Here is a 15,000-nt window from a genome sequence, read left to right on the forward strand (position 1 = left end):
GCCTCACGATATCAGCGGATCTGGGCTTTGCCTCGCTTTTGTTACATTTTTCCTGGAAAGGGGGAAGTTTTGCAAATGTAGAGTTATTATTTTTACCCGTCCCCGTCCCGGAGGGGCCTGGGGACGGGTATCGTTTTCACTCAGTTTGTCTGTCTGTCTGTCTGTTTGTTAACAAATCTACTAGTGCGATTTTGACTAAATTTACAGGGATGATGGGCTGTGACCTGATCACCTGATTAACTTTTGGGCCTAGTTGGGCCAAAGCCCAGCCTGTAGGTCCAAAAAATGTAAAAAAAAAAAAAGAAAAAATCGTTTTTTCGCTATAACTCCCTTCAAATTTGTCATAACATGAAACCAAAACCCGAAGGTGCATATTTAAAATCTGCATCCTATAACAAGCCTCATTACATCAGGGGGGTCACCCCCCCCCTCGTTAGCGGTAGCTGGTTGGCCCTAAAATTTCAAATGGGCATAAAATCGTCAATTTTCACCCGACTTTCCCTAAATTTGATATGTGACATCTTTGACTAGATATCCTATTGTGTTTATACGTCAGCACTAAAATGGCTGCTGGGGACGGGTTTGCTGTGCTTTGGCACCGCCTCTTGTTTTACATTTACAAAAGACAGAGAGAGAGAGAGAGAGTGAGAATCAGATAGGAATGCAGATTAACATTGATAAATCGACAGATATCCAGATCATTAGATAAATGGACAGACACACTGAATGGTGGAAGTTAATTCAGATAACAAACCATTTAAACTGATAGATGCACAGATAGACCGAGTGAGTGAGAGTTTAGTGTCCGAAAAAAAAAAAGAAAGGAAGAAAAAGAAAAAAATTGTCTCAGCCTAGTACACTAAACTCTTTTTCCCACTCCCTTCACTCATTTGGTCCACAGATTTTTATATTTCAAAGTTTCGTGATAAATAATTTAGAGAACCAGATTGATGCAAATAATTAAATTCAGGTACATACATACATACATACATAGAATCATAGAACATAGACAGACGATTTGGTTAATATTGATAGTCTGACTGATGGGAAATATTTATGCAAGTAAAATAGATGATTTAGACAAGCACAGACAGACGAATAGAGGTGCTGAAGTATTGACGACTACACCAAGAGATAGAGAGAGAGAGAGAGATAGATAGATAGATAGATAGATAGATAGAGAGAGAGAGAGAGAGAGAGGTTTATTCCGCCACACAGAGATAGACTAGAAAACACTGGCCTTTAGACACCTAGAGAGATAGATAAAAAATAGATATAGACAGATATATAATTTACAACTGGATAAATAAATAAATAAATAGATAGATAGATAGACAGATGGATAGATAGATAGATAGATAGACACGGACAAGCAGGTAGACAAAGAAGCAAGCAGATAAATTACTTAGCCAGATAGATAGATAGGTAGGTAGATAGATAGATAAACAGATAGATAGATAGATGGGTACAAAACTTCTATATATTCTATGTTGCAAGGCTCTGTGGCATAGAAATATTTACCCTTCTCTAGCACACCACAATTACCGTATGTAACAAAGTATTTTTTTCCCTTTCCTTGTGGGGGAGGGAAACTGGATTATTTTTTTTGTGGATATATGCATGTATTTTAGACAACTAGGTAAGTAAGTTGGTAAGTAGGTAGGTAGGTAGGTAGGTAGACAGATAGATAGATAGATAAATAGACAGATAGATAGATAGATAGATACAATGGATAATTAAAACCCAGATAGGTAGATCGACCTTCCTAACATCCAGATATACAGACGGATAGATAGATAGATAGATAGGTCAATGGATAAATGGTATAGGCTTGATGTGAATAGATAAATTAGACCCAAAATAGATAGATAGATAGGCAGATAGATAGATAGACAGACAGATAGATAGACAGACAGATAGATAGACAGATGATTCAGACAATTCCTGGAGCCATATATTGCAAGAATCATTAATATAAAAATGCATAAAATATTTCTGTTCCTCCTCTGTAACAGTTTTCTTTTTACTGCTCTTTCTCTCATGATTGTGATAGATATTTTAGACATATATCTATCTATCTGTCTGTCTCTCTGTCTGTCTGTTTATCTTTTCATCTATATCTGATCCATCCATCCAGCCATACATACGTACAGATAGATAGACAGGTGGATAGGTAGACAGATGGATAGACTGATAGATAGATAGATAGACAGACGGAAAGGCAGAGAGAGATATGTATGTAATTTTGACATCGAGGCAGCTCTATAATATGTAATGGAAGCATCTGGAACATAAAAAATATCCTCTCTCTCTCTCTCTCTCTCTCTCTCTCTCTCTCTCTCTCTCTCTCTCTCTCTCTCTCTCTCTCTCTCTCTCTCTCTGTCTCTCTCTCTCCCCACCACAACTATGTAACAGATTTCTCTTTCCTCCTCTCTCCTCTTTTTTTTTCGTCTTGCTGGTGGAGGTGTATTTGTATTGTTTTCTCTTTTCTTTTGCTGTCATTTATATTTTTTTTTCTGTACCTTTTATTGCGTTTTTTTTTCTATATCTTTCTTTTCTTTTATATGTGTCCAAATCAGGTCATTTTGAATTAATAAACTACGATTTACGTAAAAAAAAGCTGGAATTAATGGCTTCTTATTTATTCTTTATATCTTCAGACGATTTTATTCAGTTCAGGAGGGATTTATCGAGTTAGAGGGGTTAGATATTGCCATCATTAACCCCTTGAAAGCGAGAGACCTTCCCAGAGCTGAAGGAAATCGTCTGGAGGCAGTGAGAATAAAGCAGATTAATCGTGACGTTAGGGGAAAGAATTTATATGCATTAAATATAGTCCTTTTACCTGAAGTTGGCCCAAATTTTCATCTTTTTCAGCTCATTTCAAGTAGCTCAGTGACACAATTATGTTATACTTCTACAGTCTTTTCAGTGCACTTCTTCATGACTAGCATCCTATTCTAGTGTTAATCTTTTGTAACAAGGCCTTCAAGATGGAGAGACGGCTATTTTACGCCAAGTTAGAATGGAAAGAGTATAACAGGCCTGAAGGTAGTGTATTTATTCTGTATATTCTGATTGTCACATATTTTTCTCGTTTTCCAGGTAAGGTAAGCCGGAACACCTGTTGATTGCTGCGACACAGGTGAGTAAACGGGAAGTCCGGGGTTAGAGAGAGAGAGAGAGAGAGAGAGAGAGAGAGAGAGAGAGAGAGAGAGAGAGAGAGGTTGGTTAACAGACAGCTTGACCACCCATAACAAAGCAGTCATTTTATTTTTACCTCCGCCAAGGAGGTTATGTTTTCACCCCCGTCCGTTTGTTTGTTTGTTGCATGGTTGGTTTGTGATCAAGGTTACACAAAAATTACTGGACAGATTTCCACGAAACTTGTTAGAAGAAAGGGCCTTGGCCCAGAATAGACTCCATTAAATTTTTGTACGGATCCGGATAAAGGTGCGGATCCAGGATTTTTTTTTTTTTTTCCCACTTTCTCTAACATTGCGAGATAGGCCTTTTTTCAACATTTTCGTAAAATTTTCGGTGAATATGGCATGGATCTTGATTTAAAAAAAAAAAAAAATCAGGCATATGTAGAATGTTGGTATCTACGAATGTGTACAGTTTGGCGGGGATCCATGTAAAATTCCGGATCTAGCGGATTTAAATATGCTTTTATAGGGGGGTAGTCTTTTTCCAGCTGCCATACAGTAACAGATGATATGCACTGTTTTGTTGGCTGTTGCAGTGAGGGAAAAAATTATGGTTAAGAGTTATGGGTAGTTTAAAAATATGGTGTTACAACTTATAGGGTTGTGAGTTTGATATTGGATTAGACGATTGAATTAAAAGGAACTGGGTGTTGGGCCTTGGCGGAGGTGTGCGCTCTGCTGAGTACCATTCTAGTTCTCTCTCTCTCTCTCTCTCTCTCTCTCTCTCTCTCTCTCTCTCTCTCTCTCTCTCTCATCAACTAACAACCGCCTAACCTTAATCACCTTGTACCGGTAGTTTGGGTCCCAGTATTTAATTGGGCGATGGTGGTAGAGAGAATTTATATGCTAACGATGAGGTGAGCAATATTGGCAGGCTTGGATAAAGGATATTGGATTATTGAGAGAGAGAGAGAGAGAGAGAGAGAGAGAGAGAGAGAGAGAGAGAGAGAGAGAGAGAGAGAGAGAGAGGGAGAGAGACGATTGACAGTATGGAGATTAAAGAAAGGATGAGAGAGAGAGAGAGAGAGAGAGAGGGAAATGTTGAAGGAAGGAGCAAATAAAAGGATAAGAGGAAGGCTTGGCTCGTAGAGAGAGAGAGAGAGAGAGAGAGAGAGAGAGGGGAGAGAATAAAACTGATAGACTGGTGACAAGAGGGACGAGATTATGTATAGTGTGAGTAGAGCGTGTGGATGTGTGTGTGTGTGTGTGTGTGTGTGTGTGTGTGTGTGTGTGTGTGTGTGTGTGTGTGTGTGTGTGTGTGTGTGTGTGTGTGTGTGTGTGTGTGTGTGTGTTTGTAAGAGAGAGAGAGAGAGAGAAATTTACACTGATGCTCATACCTACGTTTCCCAAAGAAATGGTTCGCCCACAACAGAAATATGTGTACCCTAGTCACGGTTGCATTAGAGAGAGAAAGAGAGAGAGAGAGAAGGGGGCGTGTGTAGAAAGTCTGACTAACGGCTTTGAGATCTGAGGGATGCTGGGTGTAGTCTTCCTCTCTCCCTCCCTCCCTCCCTCCCACCCTCCCCTCCCACCCTCCCCTCCCTCCCTCAGAGAAGAATAGTAAAGAAGGAGGTAGGGAGGGAGAAAAAGATAACCAGTAGTATTGATGGAGGGAAGAGGGACTGTATTGGGGGAGGGAGGGATTGTACTTAGGGAGGGAAAGAGGGAGGAAGGGAGGGAGGGTTTGCAATGAGGGAGGGAGGGAGGGATTGTAAGGAGGGAAGGAGGGAGGGAGGAATTGTAAGGAGGGAGGGAGGGAGGGAGGAATTGTAAGGAGGGAGGGAGGAATTGTACTGAGGGAGGGAGGGAGGGACTGTAAGGAGGAAAGGAGGGAAAGGGGGTTGTGGTAGGGGGGCAGGAGTGATACAGAAGCAGGGAGAAAGAGAAGGTACAGAAAATTACATAGAGATACACAGACCATACAGACCTTCCATACACAGAGCACAGACCATTCAGACCTTTCTACGTGATGTGGGTTTACTGTATATTAATAAATTGTACAAGAAGAGGATAAGAGAGAGAGAGAGAGAGAGAGAGAGAGAGAGAGAGAGAGAGAGGAGAGCCTAAAACCACGAAGGAAGGAAACACGAAGAGAGAGAGAATCAAGGAGGAAATGAGACGGAGGAGGAGAGGAAATTGGAAAGAGGAAGGATAATAAAGAGAGGAATTAGAGGGAGGGAGAGAGAGAGAGAGAGAGAGAGAGAGGGGGGGGGGGAGGAGAGAGATAAAAAGTTGATCAAAAAAAATGTTGCGATGACAGAAGATGACAGGAAATGGAGGTGATGAGGTGCGAGGGAAAGGAGGGAGGGAGGAAGCGAGGGAGGGATTGGGGGAGGGAGGGAGAAGAGGGGTGGAAGGGAGGAGGGAAGGAAGGAGGGACGGGAAAGAAGAGAGGGAGGGAGGTAGGGAGGGAGGGACAAGAAGGGTGTAAGGAGGGAGGAAAGGAAGCAGGGGTGGAAGAGGAGTGAGTTAAGGCGTAAAGAGGAAATGGGAGGGGAAAGAAGGAGGGAAGGAATGAAAGGATTAGGAAAAAACTGAGAGAGGTGACAATGAAAGGAGGAAGAGAAGGATAAGAATGGGAGGGAGGAAGAAAGGATGGAAGGAGGAAAAAGAGAAGAGGAGAGTGGAAGGAGGAAGAGAGGAGGGGGAGAGGAGGACGGGGAGAATAAGAAGGAAAAGTGGGAAGAAAGAAGAGTGGGGAGGAGAAGGAAGAGTATGAAATAGGGAGTTCAGATTAAGAAAGAGATGAAAAACATGAGAATATACAGGAGAGAAGGGAGAGAACTAGGAGAAAGGAGGGAAGAGGGAGAGAGGAGAAAGATACAAAGGGAGGGGAGTAAGAGTATAGGGATGAAGGAAGGAGATAGAGAGGTAGGAGGGAAAACAGAAGAAAGGGAGGAAAGTAGGGAGATAAAATAGGAATGGTGGTTGAGACGTAAGGGAAAAGGGAGGTTAGGAAATAAGGGAGTAAGAAGGGGAGGGAGGGTAGGATGGTAGGGAGAGGAAATACGAGGGAGTGAGGGAGGTAAGAAGGAAGGTAAGTAGTGAGGGAAGAAGTTGGGAAAGGAAAGAGAAAGAGAAGTGGACCGTTTGGTGGTACAAATATAGGGAAATGGAGAGGAATGAGGAATGAAGGGAGAGAGAGGGAGAGAGAGAGAGAGAGAGAGAGAGAGAGAGAGGTAAGAAGATAGGGAAGCAAGGAGGGAAAGAATGGAGGAAGACAGGAGGATTAAGAAGACAGGGAGAGAAGAGGGCAAGCGATAGGAAGACCAGAAGATAGGAAGTAAAGGAGTGTGGAGAGAAGATAGACTGGATGGAAGAGAAGTAGATAGAGAATATTGGGAGCAAGGAAAAAAGCGAGAAGGAAAGAAAAGGAAGGAAGGGAGTGAGGAGGAAGGAGAAGGAGCGAAGAAGGAAAGGAGGGAGTAAGGAGGAGGGAGAAGGAGAAGGAAGGAAAGGAGTGAGTGAGAGGGCAGGACACTGACTCTGACCTCTGAGTTACCCCTGCCTCCCCAACTCCACTTCCCCCGCCGCTGCTCTCCTCACCTGGCCGGGGGGAGAAACGGAGCCAACACACAATTGAACAGAAAATACCCGTGTGTTCGCCTTGTACACGGCTCACGTTAACTGGGATTTTTACCATCGTGAGAGAGAGAGAGAGAGAGAGAGAGAGAGAGAGAGAGAGAGAGAGAGAGAGACTATTAAATCCAATCCCTCTAGTTCGAAAAGTCATAAGGGAAATAAATTCGTCTAGAGGTGGCTAAAGTAAAATAAAAAGTAGAAAAAAAAAGTCAGTGGATTGAAGACCTAAACAGGAAATCCACTGACGTATATTTCGTATGATTCATGCTTTTCAAACCCTCCAGCCAAAAATTCCCACGTTTCTTCGTTAACTACAAAGTTTACGTTAACCAGATTTTTACTACGGGCGCAAGAGAAAAAAAAAAAAAAAAAAGGAAAGGAAAAAAAGTGACCCTTAGTTAACGCAGTGGTGAAGGAGGATTTACGGACCCCCAACATACTGAGGGAACCTTTACGAACTTTCAGGTCGAAGCACTGATGTTTTCTCGTCTAACACAGGATTCAGGCAAAGGAATTTACATTTAAAAAAAAAAAAAAAAGTAATGAAATGGTGTCCAGGAATTTCGCTGCTGATTTGATGGTAGTTTGTTTCTGAACAAGAAATCTGAAAAAGTTTTCATCAGATATCAGTGAAATCTAGTGGATAAGTGGGCAGTGGGTCAAGGAAGAGTTGACTGGATTTTTTGGTGGATCCGTATCTGGATGCTGGAAGAAATCATAAATTTTATTGCCGTTGCCGGATGTATGCCCTATATGATACTGTGTAAAAGTGCGGATGAAGACCGTAGAGTTAAATGACTGTGAGGCCGTAAAAGTATTGGTCTGCCAGGAAAGAGGAATTACTGCAGTAAATTATAAATTTTTATTGGCGTTGGCGGAGGTATGCGCTCTCCAAGTGCATTCTTTTATGTGTGTTGGCGGCGATGTGACAACAGAGCTAACAGTGTGAGATCCCAGATCGCCCCACCCAAACTGCCTTCATAAAATAGAACTACTGTAGTTTACGTTGGGATTTGTGAATTAGAAAGAGGGATTATTTAAGTTGGGATTAGTGGATGGTATAGAGGTGTTATTTATGTTGGGATTAATGAATAGGGTAGAGGGATTTTTTTTTTTTTTTTTTTTTTATGTGACCGACTCTGGGCATAGGCTTCACAGTCTGCTTTCAAGGCCCAGTAGTCCTTCTACGTACAGCACACCTCTACATGTCACCACTTCGGCGCTAACACCCACCGTCCATACTGAATACATGCTAGGGCTGTCTCATACAGGACTGGTGTATTGGTATTAGCGGGGGTATTTTTACGACATGTCGGCGGGTCTTCTGGTAGATCAGTAAGGTCTGATTTTTATGAAATTCAAATCCTTACACTGTTCCTTGCCTCAGCGGGATTTGAACCTGGGTCCCTCAGGACTGCAGGCCATCTCTCTACCGATTGAGCCACTGTTTTTTAGCTCTTTCAGTTTTCGAAGGACGTAAGGCAGAGATAGAGATAGTAAGGGATGTGAAAGTGAGATAGAGAGAGAAAGGGGATGTGAATGTGAGATAGTGGGTTAGAGATTCTGGCTACAGATGTCTGTTGAAAATTACGGTGACACAGATACACAGACCACACAGACCTTCCAGTCCGTTCTGTGTCCTCCGGAATAAATATTAATAGTAAAAGTTATCTCTAAGTACTAACGTTCAAGAATAGGAGAGAGAGAGAGAGAGAGAGAGAGAGAGAGATCTGGCGACATCTGGCAAGGGGCGTCACACTCACCTGCCTCATTTTCTCTCTCTCTCTCTCTCTCTCTCTCTCTCTCTCTCTCCGTTTTCTGTTCCACCCTCCTCCACCTTCCTCCCCAATCTTACATACCTACCCTCCTACCCCCCTTCCTCCCTTTCCCTGCTCCCCCTTCCCTCCCTTTCCCTCCCCCCCTCCCTCTCCCTACCCCATCTATCCCTTTCCTACTCTTCTCTCCCTACCTCCCTCCCTCTCCTCCCCGCTTCCTTTCGCCTCTTTTACACCTCCCATCCTCCTCCCCTTCCCCTCCCTGTCTCCTACCTCCCCATATTTCCCTACCTTTCTCCTCTTACCTTCCCTCTCCTTTCCCCCCTCCCCTATTACTATCCCCTCCCCTCTCATCTCTTCTCTACCCCTTCCTTCCCTGTCCCAGTGCCCTTATCTCTACCCTCCCTGTTTTTCTTCCCCTCTTCTACCCCCACCTTCCTTTCTTTCTCTTCCCCTACCCCTTCTCTGTTTCTGCCCCCTTCCCTTGCCTCCCCACCTCTGTTTCCCCTCTCCCTTCCCCCATCCCTTCCCTTCCCTTCCCATCCTCTCTCCCTGGCTGCCTCCTCTCTCTTCCTCCCCTCCCCTTCACTTCCCTTCCTCCCCTCCCTCTCTGTCACAGCGTCCCTCCCCTCCTCCTGTTTCACCCCAGCGTTATATCAGCGATTTTTATTTATTCCTTCGACACTAATACCTCGGATCAGCTCATATCACTCACCCCATCTTCAACCCCCCTCTCACCCCCTCCCACTCACTTTCATCCCTCTCTCACCCCCTCCCATTCACTTCTTTCCCTCTCTCACCCCCTCCTATTCACTTTCATCCCTCTCTCACCCCCTCCCACTCACTTTCATCCCTCTCTCACCCCCTCTCACTCACTTTCATCCCCCTCTCACCCCCTCCCACTCACTTTCTTCCCTCTCTCACCCTCTCCTACTCACTTTCTTCCCTCTCTCACTCTCTCCCTATCCTCCCACTCCGTCCCCTCCCTTTCAGTCCCTCCTTCTTACCTCCCTCGCTCTTCTTTTCTGCCTCTCACTATCCCTTCTCCAGTTATCTCTCTTCTCCCCACTCACCTCTCTCCTTCTGTCTCTGTTCCCTCCTTCTTCTCACTTCCCTCCCTCTCATCACTTTCTTCCCTCTCTCTCTCATCACTTTACTTTCCTCCCTCTCTCCACTCCCCCGTTTCTCTCCTTTTTCTCCCTTCTCCCCCTACTTGCTTTCATCCTTCTTATTCAGCCTCTCTCTCTCTCTCTCTCTCTCTCTCTCTCTCTCTCTCTCTCTCTCTCTCTCACAGTTCTCTACCCCACATCCCTCCTCACTCACTTTTATTCTCCCCTTTCCCATCTTTCTCTTACCCTTTCTCCTCCTCTCTCCCTTCCCACTCACACATCTCGCCTCCCCACCCACCTTCCCATCCCTTTCCATTTCCTCATATCCCATCTTCCCCTCACCTACCTCCTCCCCGCTTCCTTCTCTCACTCCCCCCTCTTTTCTTCATTTCCTCCCCGTTCTTTCCTTCCTCCCTGCCTGTTGTCTTCCTCCTCCCACGCTCTCCTTCTCCCCCCTCCCCTACTCAGCCACTCATCATACTCCTCCTCCCCGTTCCCTCCCCTCTCCATCATCCCTCTCACATCACACACTCTCCCATCATTCTCCCTCCCCTTCTCTTTCGCCCTCTCATCCTACTTCCACATTACTCTTCATTCTCCCCTTCCTCTTCTTTCCCCTCTACCTCTTCCGCTCCTCTCCTCTCCTTTCCTCTCCTCTCCTCTCCTCCTCCATCCCCTCCACCTGCCCCAACCCCCTTTTCACTTTTCTCCCTTTTCTCTTTTCTCCCTTTTCTCTTCTTCCATCCTCCCCTCCCTCTCCTCTCCCTTTCCTCTCCCATACCTACCCGTCTTTACGTCCCTCTCTTAGTATTTCCTCTTTCTCTTCTGTTTCCTCCTTTTTCTTCTCCTTTCCTCCTCCCTCTTCTTCTCTTCTGTTTCCTCTTTTCTCCTATCCTTTCCTCCTCCCTCCTCTCTCTCTTCCCCCCCCTCTCCTTCTCTCTCCTTTCCCTTCCTCCATCACACCCTCTCCTACTGCATCCCTCCTTTCTTTTCTTCCTCCTTCCCTGCCCGTACTCTCCATTTCTTTCCTCCTTCCCTCCCCATACCCTCCCTCCTCCTCCTACACCCAGCCCTTCTACCCTATCACTTACCTTCCCATCCTCCCTCCCTCCCTCCCTTTTCCCTTTCTCCTTCCCCTACCTGCTGCCCTCCTTGCCTTCCTACCTTCTTCCCTCCCCCCTCCTCCTTTTCTCTCTCTCTCTCCCTGTCTATCCCCACACAGCACTTCCTCCCCCACACACCAGTCCCACTCCCCTTCCCCTACTACACCCCCTTCTCCCACTTACCTCCCATTCTACTCCCTCCCACACCCACATCACTCCCTCCCCTCCATCCCTCTTATCCCTTGTTTCCCTCCCCATCCATCCTGCTATACCCCAGCCTCCCTATCTCTCCCTCCCCTTTCCCCCTCCCTTCTTCGCATCCTACTTCTCTCCCTCTCACTCCGCCCAGTCGTCCCCCTCCCCTCCACCCTGTATCCCCGCCCACACACCCGCCTTCTTGCTTCCCTCCTCCTTCTCCCTCACTGTCTCCCTCTCCTTCTCCCTCCGCCCACTTGCCCTCCCTCACCTCTTCCTTTCTGTCCTCCCTCCTTCTCCTCCTACCTACATATCCCCCCTCCCTCCCTCTCTCCCATCCTCCCGCCCTCCCTCCCTTCCTCTAAGACCACTTCTTCCCTCCTTCCTCTTCTCATCATCTTCCTCTTTCCTCTCTACTTTTCCTCTCCCATTTCTTCCCATTCTCTCTCCTCTTCCTTCTCTCTCCTCTCCTTAACCCCACCCATTTGCTCCCTCCCTCCCCACCGTATCTCCCACTCAGCAGCTGTCTCTCTCCCTTCTTATCTCATTTCTCTCCCTCCCCCTACCTTTCTCCCTACCCACCCCCCTCTTCTTTTCTCCTAGCTCACTACCCTTCTCCCCCTCCCTTCCTCCCCCATCCCACTCACTACCTATCTCCTTTTCCCTTCCCCCACTATTTCATGCCTACCCACCCACCTATCTACCCACCTACCCACCCACCTATCTACCCACCTACCCACCCACCTCACCTCCCACCATCTCCACCTCTCTCATCTTACTATAAATCCACACCTTGTCCTCCCCCTCCCTCCCTTTAATCTCCCCTGTTGCTTGTTCTCCGTCTCCTTTTCCCTCCCCCTCACCCTACATGCTACCCATCCTCTCCTCTACCCTCTACCTACACCCCCCCAACCCCTACATACCCCTCCTCCCTTCCCCCTCCCCTGTCTACCTGCTCCCCTTGCTCCTGTCAGCCTTCCTCCCTCTTCCTGTCTACCTGCCCACCTCCGTCTCGTCCCCCCTTCCCTCCCCCTCCCCTGCCCGTCCACCCACCTGCCTCCCCCTCCCTCTCGCCTTCCTCCCCGCCCCTTCCCCCTCGCCTTCCTCCCCGCCCCTTCCCCCTCGCCTTCCTCCCCGCCCCCTCCCCCTCGCCTTCCTCCCCGCCCCCCTCCCCCTCGCCTTCCACCCCGCCCCTTCCCCCTCGCCTTCCTCCCCGCCCCTTCCCCCTCGCCTTCCTCCCCGCCCCCTCCCCCTCGCCTTCCTCCCCGTCCCCTCCCCCTCGCCTTCCTCCCCGCCCCCTCCCACTCGCACTCCTGCCCGCCCTCTCCTACTCACACTCCTCCCCTCCCATTCCTCCTCGTCCTCCTTCCCTCCCCTCCCACACCTCCTCGCCCCCTCGCACTCCTCCCCACCCACTCCTCCCCCTCCCCCGGTACTGTGGTCGCCTCCCTCCCACTCCCCTTCCCCTGGCGGCTGGTATTCTCGACGCGACGTGTGTTCGGGACAGGTGTGCTGCCACTTACCCTCCACAACACTCACTCAAACCCCCTCCAAAGTGCGAGAAAGTGGCGGAAAAGTGGACGAAAGTGTCGGCAAGTGGTATTTGTTGGATGTAAGTGATCCGTGAAGAATGTTATAAGTGAAGGAGTCAGGGTCCGACGCTCACATTTACTCCAACTGTTTCCAAAGTGCAAGAAAGTGGCGGAAAAGTGTGCGAAAGTGTCGGAAAGTGGTATATGTTGGATATAAGTGAGACGTTTGGAATGTAAAAAGTAAGGTTCTTGTGTTTAAGTTGGGTTCCATCGCTGACACTTACTCAAACACACTCTAAAGTGCGAGAAAGAGGTAGAAAAGTATATGAAAGTGTATAAAGTGTCGTAGTTTGGACGTAAGTGTAAAGTGAAAAGTGTTATTAGTGAGGTGAATAAGTTACATCGCTCCCCTTTACTTAAACTCTCACAGAAGTATTTTAAAGTGTCAGGAAAGTGCCCAGAGTGTCATTAAGTGTCGAATTTTGGACTTAAGTGGAACGTGAAAAGTGTTAAGTGTGAGCTGTTGTGTTTAAGTAGGTTCCATCGCTGATACTCCATTCAACACCCTCAAAAATACTCTTAAGTGACAGGAAAATGACGGCAAGTGATCTAAAGTGTTATAAAGTGTCGTACATTGAACATAAGTGATACGTGGAAGTGTCGAAGGGACGGGTGAAGTGTTTAAAGTGAAGGTGTTGCACTGGATTACCTCTTAAATCAAGTTCCGTTGCAAGCTCTCCCTCACACGCCTCTTAAGTGCCCTAAAGTGTTGCATTTTGAACATAAGTAAGACGAGAAAGTATGGTAGGGGAGGGATGAAGTGTTAAATTGAAGGTGTTGTCTTGGTGTAAGTGTTAAGTAAGGTTCTCTCTCTCTTCCTCACTCACACACCTGCTAAAGTGTCCTAAAGTGTTGCATTGCGGGCTCAGGTGAGGTGTGAAAGTGGTGCTCGGGACAGGTAAAGTGTTGGAATGAGGATCTTAAGTGTTATAAGTGTGGCTGTCATTGTTGTAAGTGTTTAAAGTGTTGTAAGTAGGGCCTGGAAGTGCCTGACCAGTAAGTGTCCTAGAGCACCAAGTTCCTATTATAAGTGAGACCTTAAAAGTGTTCTGATGGCGGGGTTAAGTATTGGCAGTGTATATTTTTGTTCGTATAAGTGCCTAAAGTGTAATAAATAAGTGTTCTCTAAACCCACCAATTAGCCAAGTCTTAAGTGATCGCAAGTATAAAGTGCCCAGAGGAGCAAGTGGTATTTAAGTGTCTGGGGAGCTGAGAGGAAAGTGCAGAGACCTCTTGTAAGTGTCAGGAAAAAGTGGATGTTGAGGTGGCATGAACACTTACACCAGAACACTTATTTTGCACTTATCTCCCTACTTACCAAGGATTTAAGTGTATCTGTAGTAATTCTGTACAGGTGTTAAAGTGCAGTGAATATGAACGAATTGGGTTAAGGGTATGGGTAGTGTAATTTTCTTCGTGTGTGTGTGTGTGTGTGTGTGTGTGTGTGTGTGTGTGTGTGTGTGTGTGTGTGTGTGTGTGTGTGTAGCCACCCGCATATATTATTCAGTCCGTTCTCTATGGCGTAGCATTTTTACTCAAGGTCCAGTGTTTTAATTCGGCCTTTATCCTGCACACCTCATGCCCCCACTTGGTTACTAATACCGAACCGTCTATACTGAATCATGCTAAGGTTATTCAGGACTGGTATGGTGGTACTGACGGGGGTGTTCTGTGGTATATCGGAGTCTTCATTACTAATACCGAGCCGTCTATAGTGAATAATAGCAGGACTGTCTTAGGGCTGGTGTAGTGGTGTTAATGGGGATGTTGGTGGATATTGCCAAAGGTGACTAACTGAGAAGACAATGAAATCCTTTAATGTTTCCTTGTCTCAGCTGGGCTCGATCTAGCGATGTTATGATCACTAGTCTACTTACTTTGCTAATTTGTGTGTGTGTGTGTGTGTGTGTGTGTGTGTGTCAGTTGGTGTATGTGTGCTGTTGCGTGAGTGTATTCGTATACGTTTTCATGCAGTTGTGTGTGTGTGTGTGTGTGTGTGTGTGTGTGTGTGTGTGTGTGTGTGTGTGTGTGTGTAGAGGGAGAAGAGGCTGCCCTCCATGTGCGTTTTTTTGTGTGTGTGCATGTTTGAAGGTTCATGTTTGTGTAGGCGTGTCTGTGTACGGAAAGCTTGTGCGTTTGTGTGTGATATATTTTTAAGGAAATGCCAAGGAGAGAGAGAGAGAGAGAGAGAGAGAGAGGAAGGGAGTGACCAGTATTTGTATTAACATATTTGGGAGATGCTGAGAGCGGAGAGAAAGCAACTCTCTCTCTCTCTCTCTCTCTCTCTCTCTCTCTCTCTCTCTCTCTCTCTCTCTCTCTCTCTCTCTCTCCAGTTTTTCTCTTTTCCCTGCCTATTTTTCCCCCATATTTCTCTCTTGCTCGTTCATCATTCTCCTCTTCTTCTCTTTATCTTCCCTTTGTTATTGTTTCTCCTT

The sequence above is a fragment of the Coenobita brevimanus genome, chromosome 95 (genome assembly GCF_032717465.1).
Source record: "Coenobita brevimanus isolate Jiangsu-jjx chromosome 95, ASM3271746v2, whole genome shotgun sequence".
NCBI classification, from domain to species: domain Eukaryota; kingdom Metazoa; phylum Arthropoda; class Malacostraca; order Decapoda; family Coenobitidae; genus Coenobita; species Coenobita brevimanus.